Here is a 10191-nt window from a genome sequence, read left to right as displayed (position 1 = left end):
TGCTGCAGTGATGCAAGCCCTGTCTCAAATTATTTTTCTACATGTTTTAAGTTAGCGGTTTTGGAGTATTATCACCAGAAATAGTCAGGAACATTTCCACGTGCTTTGGGCTAATGGAAATAAAATTGTACATTTTATAGCAGAGAACTGAGAACTTGGTATCAGGTGCCAGTCAGGGGGAAAAAAATGTTTGCCAGAGTTTTGTGAAAGTTAAAACTTGTCAAAAGTTAAAGGAATAATTTGACATTTGGGGAAATACACTTATTTGGATGAGAAGATCCCAGATTTGTCTGTTCAAAATGTCTGTTAAAACTACTCCTTTGAATCATATATAATAATCAAAATTAAATTCATTAAAAAAAAAAAAACTCAATTAACACAGCTGTGCACTCACATGCTGCTTTCCATAAGCAGAGGAAAGTTGTTAACTGAATTCTTTTATTCATTAACCTTGAATTTTCCACATTACCAACAAGCAAATTAAATATCACTGAAACATTTCTGTATTATGATGTTCACATATCATTCTATCCTGAATCGTTTCTGACCGGCCCTTCAGGACTGTAGGGAGTTCTGTATCTCACAGGGACACAGCAGCGCAGATGCTATTTTGTTGGTCCAATTCTGGAATTGTTTATTTCTTTTCCGTCTCTCAGCCAGAGGGCAATGTAATGCACCCAATACTCCCCATCCACAAACTGATACAGAAACAGTTTTGCAGAGTCCAATACATGTGAGGTGCACTGGTGCCTAAAACTACAAAATAAAACCACCAGCTCATGAAAGCATCAAATTGAAATATAAAACCCAATAGGAAAACTTTGGGAAAAGCAATAGCACAACACGAATGTTCACATAACATCATAGGAACTCATATTTGAAAAACTGATAACAATGAATGATGTTTTTCTATTTGGGAAAACCAAGGCGAAGGACTTTTTCAAAATGTGTCACAATGACGAAAATAAGTGAACTTAAAAAGGAAATTATGTAGCCTAATGTCCGTCCTTGTGGACTGATGTTTGCATCAGCAAAGATGTTGCTGAAACAAATGTGTGTGTGCATGTGTACTGACACACATCGTTTGTGCATGCTTTGGCAGAAAGCTGATTAAAGAGTGAATGAGGAAGTTGATTTCTACCCCACAGTGGACCAACAATGTGCAGGATTAATCAGGCCCGGTTCCTATCCGTGCAGGTTAATTAGGGTTAAATGATAATTAGGACGCCATTAAAAAGGCAAACAACCACAGAGGACCCTTAATCCACGCAGTGCTGTGCTGTTGGGGCTTTATTTGTTTGTGGAGGGGTGTGTGTATGGACAAAAGGTGTTTTTTGTGCTGATGTGATACAGGCCTGCTACGTGTATGAATTTGTCTGTGTAGACTGAATGAAACTATCTGTTTTCTTGTTAAACTGAATTTCCACGACCTTCCCTGGAACCTCATCGAGAATCTCACTGAAGCAATGTGGGCTTTATAACTTTGCAACGATGAAGGTCATAGCACACATGACAGTTCTGACTTTTAAACTCTCAAAAAATGATTAAAGATGCATTCAAGTCAAAGCCAAGATTAAAATATCTCAGCAATGGCCAAAGGTATCACAGAAAACATAACATGGAGTTTACAACATCCACGCCACATCATATTAACCGCTGCTGCGCTCAGCTGCTCCCAATAAGTTCACCATAGTGAAAATAGAATTATGACTAATACCCAGAATGCCTTGCACCATCACTGATGGGATGTAAATATGTCAGGGCTGACCTGGAACATCCTTTTTGTCCTTTCTCAGATACGACAATTTGGTCCAATTTTGTGCTCGCAAATGTGACACCAGGATGTTGCAGTGACAAATTGGAATTGATTGGGAGCCTTGGCTAAAATGTCTCAGGTTGTGACCCTCGAAGCTCAAAAGCATTTTCCATATTAGTATTCTGCACCTCGCTGCTCCTACCTGGCAGCCAAAGGTTTAAGAGCAGAAGTGGAATCAATCTACATGACTCTGTCTTTGCAGTTTTCTATGGTTCATGTCATTGCTTTACTGCATTTCTGATGTGTTATTATTGGTAAGATTATTGTTGTGTCACTGTTGTTATTGTTATTACATTGTAGTTAGCACCTTTGCTTTACATCAAGGCCCGCAGGTAACCAATTGTCTAAGCTCGTTTTTCAACCACAAAAAGGGAAAAATGTAACCCAACGATCCGTACAATGATCGGTGAGCAATTGGTGTAACTGAAAAATATTTTAATACCTCAACAAAGACTGAGATTTCTGAGCCCTCAGATTTATTTTGTTGTTGTAATTTATTGTAACCTTCATTAATTCATTAATGCCATTGGTGATGGATGTCACCTTTACACAGGCTGTGCTCCAGACGGGGGGTAGTACGGTGGTTTGTAATCTTCTTTCGGGTCCCCAGATCTCTCGGGCTGGCACTGAACTCCTTCTCTCTTCAGCACCCAGATGTACACTCTGTAAATTTATCAGCACAAAACACCCTTGGCATGCCTGAGTGAAAGCGGGAGCTTAACCCTGATAGTATGGCTGTAGAGTAGCAATGGGCATTTTATTCCGTCTTATTTTTACTTCACATCTTTCTTGGAAGGTTGCATCTGATGCTTTGCTGTGATCGGACTGCAGCCTGACTGGGTAATTCCTGGGCTGCGATAAGGGCTTGGATAAGCATAATGACGTTTGGAAGTGTGAAGTTTTTGCTGCCTTTGAATGGATACGGTGATGCTCTCCTTACACCTCTGTGCTCATTTAGAGCCCAGACTGTGGCCAGGAATTTCAATAGAGGTTTTCTCTTTCCTGTGTGTGTCGGTGTGTGAGGGCTTTTGTGTGACCTGCATTTTTTCCTGGTTTTACCACACGTTACACACTGCTCCCTCCTGGTGAGGGTTGAGCAGGCAGTGTGTATCAGTTCTTGGTGGAGTCTAGGGGTCACTCTTATCTGCTCACCAATTCAGAAACAGCTGAATGTACACTGACTGTGCACAGCCAGCCTATTCAGTTGGCGGCCAGATGGCCACATTTGGCCAAGAAGCAACCACTGAGTGGCTCACTATACATAAATCTAAAATATGTAAACTACATACAGTATACTATCGTATAAATGTCTATGTATGTCTCATAGATAAATGTAATGCTCGCACTGTATGTAATCAAATACTTTTAAGATCATAATTTTAGGTTCCATGACCTCACAGATAATTTTGGCATTTTACTGGGGGCTATTAGCCTCTAATGTGGCCTCATAATGATGTCACCGATTCAGATAATGAAGTTTATAAATAGACCTTTGAAAGATTATACTAAACAGGCTGTAGTCGACACAGCTCCCTCAGATGGGTGGTTGTGGACCTCCACCTCTCCAGATCATTCCATCTTTGTAACTTGTCACACCACATTTAACATCTGTTAATTGAACAGCCCTGGTGTACAACATTTACAAAAGGGAGACTGGAGCAACAGGGGTATTGGTGTGGTTATCTTTTTTCTTTTCACCATGTAGCAGTAGGACTCTAGGGATGGCAAGGTCTGTCATTCACTCAGTCCACCACTGTCGTGGAATGGTCTCAACAACTATTAGATAGTTTGCCATGAAGCTTTGCTGTAGATATTCATGATCCCCAGGGGATGAATCCTACAGAATCTGGTGATTACCTGACTTTTCTTCTAGTGTTACAATGAGGTTGACAATTTTAGTGAAATATTTCAATAACTATAAGATGGACTGCCAAAGCATTTGGTACAGATACACACTGTATCCAGGGGTTGGGTCCTAATGGTGTTGGTGTTCTCCTGATTTTTCCATCTACAGCCATCTTCAGAATTGTATCTGAATTTGTCCAGCGCTGTTTATGACCATATGCTTGGACTCACAGCAACCTTTATGACAGCAAAAGTCGCGTCATGACCCTAACTTTGATCTATCACCATAATCATGGCATCTTACGTGAAGAAGCTATAGCTGCACAGCATTATGCAGCAGAAGGACAAGGACATCTAAAAAACATCTAAACTATTTTAAGCAGCTATTTAGCCCTGTATGGCTTTGTAAATGATAAGGCTTTGGATATTCCATTTATTATTTTTTTAATAAATCCCATGAAAAGACCAAAACCTTCAATAAAGTATTGCCTGTGCAGTCAAAGCTTGAAATAACTCATTCCACTGTGCCAAAGACTTCCATCACTATTTCTGAGTCAGTTCCACAATAACTGCATTACTGGCAGTAGCCCCCAGAAAATTAACCATTTACACGCATCCCATAATGATCTCCAAAAACTATTGTGCTCAGCTGTTTTTTAATTTTGTTGTTGTTTGTTTTGGTTTTTTTTAATGAAAATTGTGACCGAATTACATTTCAGAAAAATGGGCTTTAAGGGTTGAGCGTCACAGAATACTGAGGGACAGACCAATGCATTATTGGTTTTAACCTTTTCATGGAACTTGTTGATAATAACTGAAGTATAGAATATTACTAGTCTCCTTAATTCTCCTTGAAAAGAGAATGGTTCGCCTGAGCTTTCCTTCCCTGCTAGTTGCATTTATCTTGTACAACATCTGCGTTCTCATTTCAGTAAATCTGTGCACACTGTGACACACTGCACAGATCAAAGCCTAATGTGGAGCTACTTTCATTTTGCCAATGTGAACCCACCACATTTCATTCTGGAGTATGCTTCAGAGCTTACGGGTGGATGCTGGGGTGTTAGTGGGACTGATGAGCCCTGGAGTGGTGTGCAGCAGTACTCGGTGTAGTGGCGGTGGTTGCAATCTGAAAGGTAAAACAGCAACAGTGGCTGCGAGAGTGATTTACTGCTGCTGCTGTATTATGGGGAATTTCTTGGATCTGCGTGACAGTAAGCTCCGTGTATCGTGTATTGAAATGTCTGCATAAACCATACCTCCACAGGTCCTTTTTACAGCACTATAACTGAAATCTTCTGGAAATTTATCACATTGTGAGAATACAATAGCACTAAATGATGCATCTGCAACAGAACCACATGTTTGCTTCTGTAGGGATTCTCTTTTTTATTGCATCTTTTAGGAGTGCAGTGTACCCCTCTAAAAAGTCCTGTTGCAGCTTGTAAACCCTGGAGTCACAAGGCTTTCACCAAATAACATGAAGTTGATAAAACATCTGGAGCAAATGAAAGAAGAAAAGGAGGGGAGAGGCAACAGAAGCAATTTTATAGCTGAAGTGCAAAGAAAAACACAATTACTGGGGGGAGGAGAGCTGCAGTGTAGCAGAGTGATGTGCATGAGTGAGGATGTTTGGCCCTGCATTGAGCGAGGCTGAGGTTGAACCGAGCCAGACTGATTACTGCAACAGAAAATATATTGAACGCATCTTTCGCAACACGTAGCTATCATAACTGTCAATAGCAGTTTAGAAGCAAAATCACACTTAATGGTCCTCGAGCCATTATGCATTTTGACTTCAAACATGAAAGACTGCATGTAGTTTTGTATTCTATGGTTTGCACAGTTGGTATCACCCACATTTGAAATGGGTATGGTAAAAAAACCCAAAAAAGCTCAAATGATGAAACTATATAATTGCTACAGCACCTGAGGCAGGAGATACAGCATGGATTTATGTGCACATGTGTGTAAGAGATTGCATCAGCATAAAACTTCAAAAACGCAACCAATATACCAGAATATATTTTATATTGTTGTGTTTGCGCCTTCAGACAAAAATAATATAAAACATAGAATACAGGAAGGGACACAGTGAGGAAATTCATGTATTTTCCAGAAGGATAAATGGTTATGGGATATTGCATCTGCTTACAATTTCTGGAGTATTTTGTGTGTGTATTATACAACATCCCAACTGTTCACTTTAGGTAGCTGAAAAGCTTGGTTATGAATACTTACAGTAGTAGCTTGTTTCATTTAAACATTTGATCCCCCAGTGCAATGCAGCCCATAGCATTTAACAATAAATTAAAGATGTAATCTCTTAGATGGTCTTGGTTGGACCTTTTGGTCAGCTGTCATTCATTCCTGTCAACATTTTGTGTTACATGGCTTGGCAAGTTAATTGGAGTCAGGCGAGGTTCAAAAGGTTGCTGAAAACACTGTAGAGGCTAACCCTTGACTACCCTTGGTGGATCGTGTTCCTTCTCAGGGAAGGACACATAAAATTCTCTTCCATCACACAGAGAAAATGTCAACTTCTACCACAGCTTAATATAATGCATGATCTGGCTCCGAATCTCAACTTATTACTGTGCTTGGCAGGGGGGTTACAGTTTTCCTGGTGTACGTTTGATTTTTCTGGAGACTCAGTCCAAATTCTTTCTTTTTTATTGGAATTTTTTGTTTTTAGTATTTTTGAACAGATTGTCATGCACCCTGAGAACAAAACATTCCAGCATTTTTTAGACTTTTCTCTAAATTAGACCACAGGCCAACCTGGCGACGTTTGCTGTCTGAATCGCTTTGCTTTGAATCACCTCATTCAGAGCATCCACTCTGAGTGCACTGAATGCCCTGAAGTATTGATTGAATTAGACAAAGAACCCTCATGAGGAGAAAAAAGACTGAATGCAATCATATTCCCATTAGTGCCAGACAGGATGAGAGAAGCACGTGCTGGCCTTTTCTTCTAACCTTATTCTTATTCAGCATTAATTACTGTTCATTTCACACATTCTGTTCTTTCACTCTCCCCACTTTCCTTCTTTATACATCATTTCAGCCCCCGTTCATCATGTTGCTTTCTCCGAACTCCTTTGAATTAAACACTGAATAAGGTATCAGCCAATGGTCCGAAGATTATTATTTCGCTTTTTGAACCCTCCACTTTAATTTCGCGGGGAAGTCATAAATGAAAAAAGGTTGAGAGTTGAATTTGATGTCCACTGTGCACATAAATCAAACACTGCTGGCTGGGCTGAGTATTTTCACACTGAAGTAGAGGATGGTGAGAAATGCACTGCGTGCCCTGAGTGCTTACGTAAGGATAGAAAGAATTGTGTCCTTTTATTCTGCCAATGGCACCTAAAGCTTTTGTCTCCTGGCAATTGTCTGGCTGTGTTTTCATCACTGTCACATACCCTGTGAATTTCACTTCAGCTTCTGTCTTCACATGTGTGACTTCTATTCCAAATGTTGCTGGAGAAATCTTAGACCTGTCTGTGTAACCTTGATGTAGTGTCGATGTTCTTGAGGTTTATCCAGCAGAAAAGGCTGAAGTGGAAGCCAACTTGTTTAGGGATAATTAAAAAAATCGAAGTATCTAAGAGCAAATTATTGACACAGTTCAGAAATGGCGCATTCAAAAAACGTCTTCAACAGTTTCTCCAGTTTAAGACGACGAAAGCTGGTATTAGTTAAGGTAATTCCACTGGTGTTCACATCTGTTTACAGGTCTTTGGGAGGACTACTGCATAGTTCTTTCTTTCTTCATTCAGATCCTCATACTAAGGTGGCAAGTATCGTTTTTTTTAATGTGAATCATGAATCTGATGGTGTGCAAAGTCAAATCCGTGGAGTGCTCTTTAACAGGTAGGCTAACTAAAAAGCACTGTGTATCTATTGGGTCACGGTGTTATCCTCTTCTACTGTTACGAATGCCCGGTTTACCTTCTGCAGTTGGAAGTCGGTTGTAGAACTCACCAAACTCTACTCATTACTATTGAGACCTTTTAACCTGAATTTAGATTTATTTATAAATTTAGATTCAAATTTTTGTGGCCATTATAAAAATGTGCAACATTTTGGAAAATGTGCTACCAAAGCTATACCAGTACCGTTCTGCAAAACTTTAAGCTGGCAGACTAACCGACGGTGCCATTCCTAGAGAGAAAAATATTAAAATAACCTTCAACTGCTGGACAACTGGAGCAGCTGTATGGCAGGGCTGATGGATTCAATGATCTATCTTCATATATCTATCATGAGAAGGCAGGGTTCATATCCGATTGTAGGGAGAGAGCTGTCAATTATCTATTGAATTGCCTACTTAACTTTAAATGCACTCCTCAGGTCTTCAGAGACTGGAGATCATATTGCTCTCCATCTGATTCATTCATTATATTCAGACCTCAACTCCATGGTATTCCCCAAGCTATTTGTTTTTAAAATGTTAAACGTATTGAAAATTCTCGTCTTTCAAATGTCTCTGTCTAGAATGTGTATGAGGTCTTAAGAGTGTTGTATTCTTTCAGTTTCTAAGAATGAAGTGGTTCGAACATGTCCACTCTGTAATATAAAATTAAGTTGAATAGCCCTGCTTGCCACATCTAGCGCTACCTTTCTTGAAAAGCCTTAGTGATCAAGGATACACAGACGGCATCATCGTGATGGCTGTGTTTTAATACCGTGTTTAGGGACAGAAAACCATCTTCCTGACAGTTTGCAAACACTTGTCTGTTGATCAACCACTCACATCTACAACCCATCCACAGAAAAAAAAGAAGATAACCACCTCCAAAACTGATTTTGTGTTTGTGTGTGTGTTTTTTTCCCTAGCTTTACCTTCATTATCATCGCCGTGAAGCTTTCCATCTCAGGAATGAAACATCTGCTGTTTGGGCTTTTTGTTCAACTGACAATTATGTACACAAAGATGTTGTGTGCTATCATTTTTCATACTAATCCTTTTCCCCATCATCGCGCATTCATCATTCCTAGAAACCCACTGGTGCAATATGTCATTGTGATGCCAAAAATGTCAGTAATATAATGCATACATGTGAGTCTGATTGTTTTATTTTTCTGTTAAGTAACTGTTTAGCACTTTTCCACAACTTAAACGGCTCTGATGTTTTGTGTGACATTTTTTATGGTAAACAAAATTATGATTTGCAGCAGACTTTAATGACTGGGAGCTCCATAATCGTAAACCAAGACCGGCATGAGCAAAGACGGACAGACCTGCAATTACATAATTAGTTTGTGTGACTCAAGAAATGAGGGAGAAAAAAAAATCAGTAATGTGCAATATGTCCTATTTTTGCTTTATTGTGTGCAAGCAGATGCCACTATTTTTTTCAGGGGTGATGTGTTGCAAAGCAGACACTGTTTTTGAGTATTTTAATGCAGCGGCATATTTTTGAAGATAAACCATGCATAAAATATACTCTTTTGAAAGGGAGAAGAAAACTTTTGCTTGAGAGCTGTTTATGAGGGCAGAGTTGCTTTTCTTTTGCCAGTTTGTCTGTACTTTGAGAAGAGTGTGATTTTTCTTAATGAACACAGCTTAGATGCAGCACAGCGCAGAGTTGCACTTGTTCTGCTCTTTGGAAAGGTTTTTACTTTCATCACTGTCTTACCTCCAGCAGGGATGGTTAGTGTCAGAAAACCTGGGCTGGTATATCCCAGTGCATTAAGGTGAGCAATGCTCTTTGGAATATAAGCTAAAGTGAGAAACTCCAAGACACAGGTCTGTGTCAGGCACAACACTGGGTACAGATTTGTGTTTTTACACATTAAACAATTCTCTTGATAAGGGTGACAACACTTTTTCAAAAAGGTAAACCACAGGTGTAAATAATTAATAATAATGTAAATAATTCTAACAAGTCCATTTAGGTGACCAAGTCTAAGGATGTCACCTACTGGGACACTTTAATTTAAAGGAGCCATTGATAAAGCCACTGCAACTACAACTGTGCTTGTTTCAAGTTAAAATGTTTCCTGTGAAAATGGCCAATAGCTTTTTTGAGAGATGTGCAAATATGAGCAGGCTGGAAAACATACCAGAATGACTGAGAGTTTGTGGGGAGACCAACAGTGTGTGTAACAAAATGCGAAAGAAATGGAAACTGTTCAGTCAGTGGTGCCAGATTGAACTGTATCCTGCCCGCTTAGGCTGCTTCCTGTTTGATTGTGCAGATGAAAATGGTTTTGGAGGTTGTGATGATTTGGGCTGCTTTTGTGTACCAGTTGGACAGTTTCTCCAAATGAAAAGTTACTGTGTGTTCCAATGAATCAGTCTTTAAGAGATTGCCAGGACACTGAGTTCATTAGGCTCACCATGCAGGGACTGATATGACAGGAAAAAAAATGCATTTAAGTTTATTACAGCTAGTCTCAAACTATTTTCCCCCTAATAAAATGGTCAGCTTTGTGATAAAAGCCTTGAAATGTGCATCTGATCATTGAGCAGTGGGTGAGTTTTACTGGTCTTCAGCAAGTTGCTTGGTTTCTAAATGCTG

Source organism: Scatophagus argus, chromosome 20 (genome assembly GCF_020382885.2).
Source record: "Scatophagus argus isolate fScaArg1 chromosome 20, fScaArg1.pri, whole genome shotgun sequence".
In the NCBI taxonomy this organism is placed as follows: Eukaryota; Metazoa; Chordata; class Actinopteri; family Scatophagidae; genus Scatophagus; species Scatophagus argus.
Note: the sequence above shows the minus strand (reverse complement) of the source record.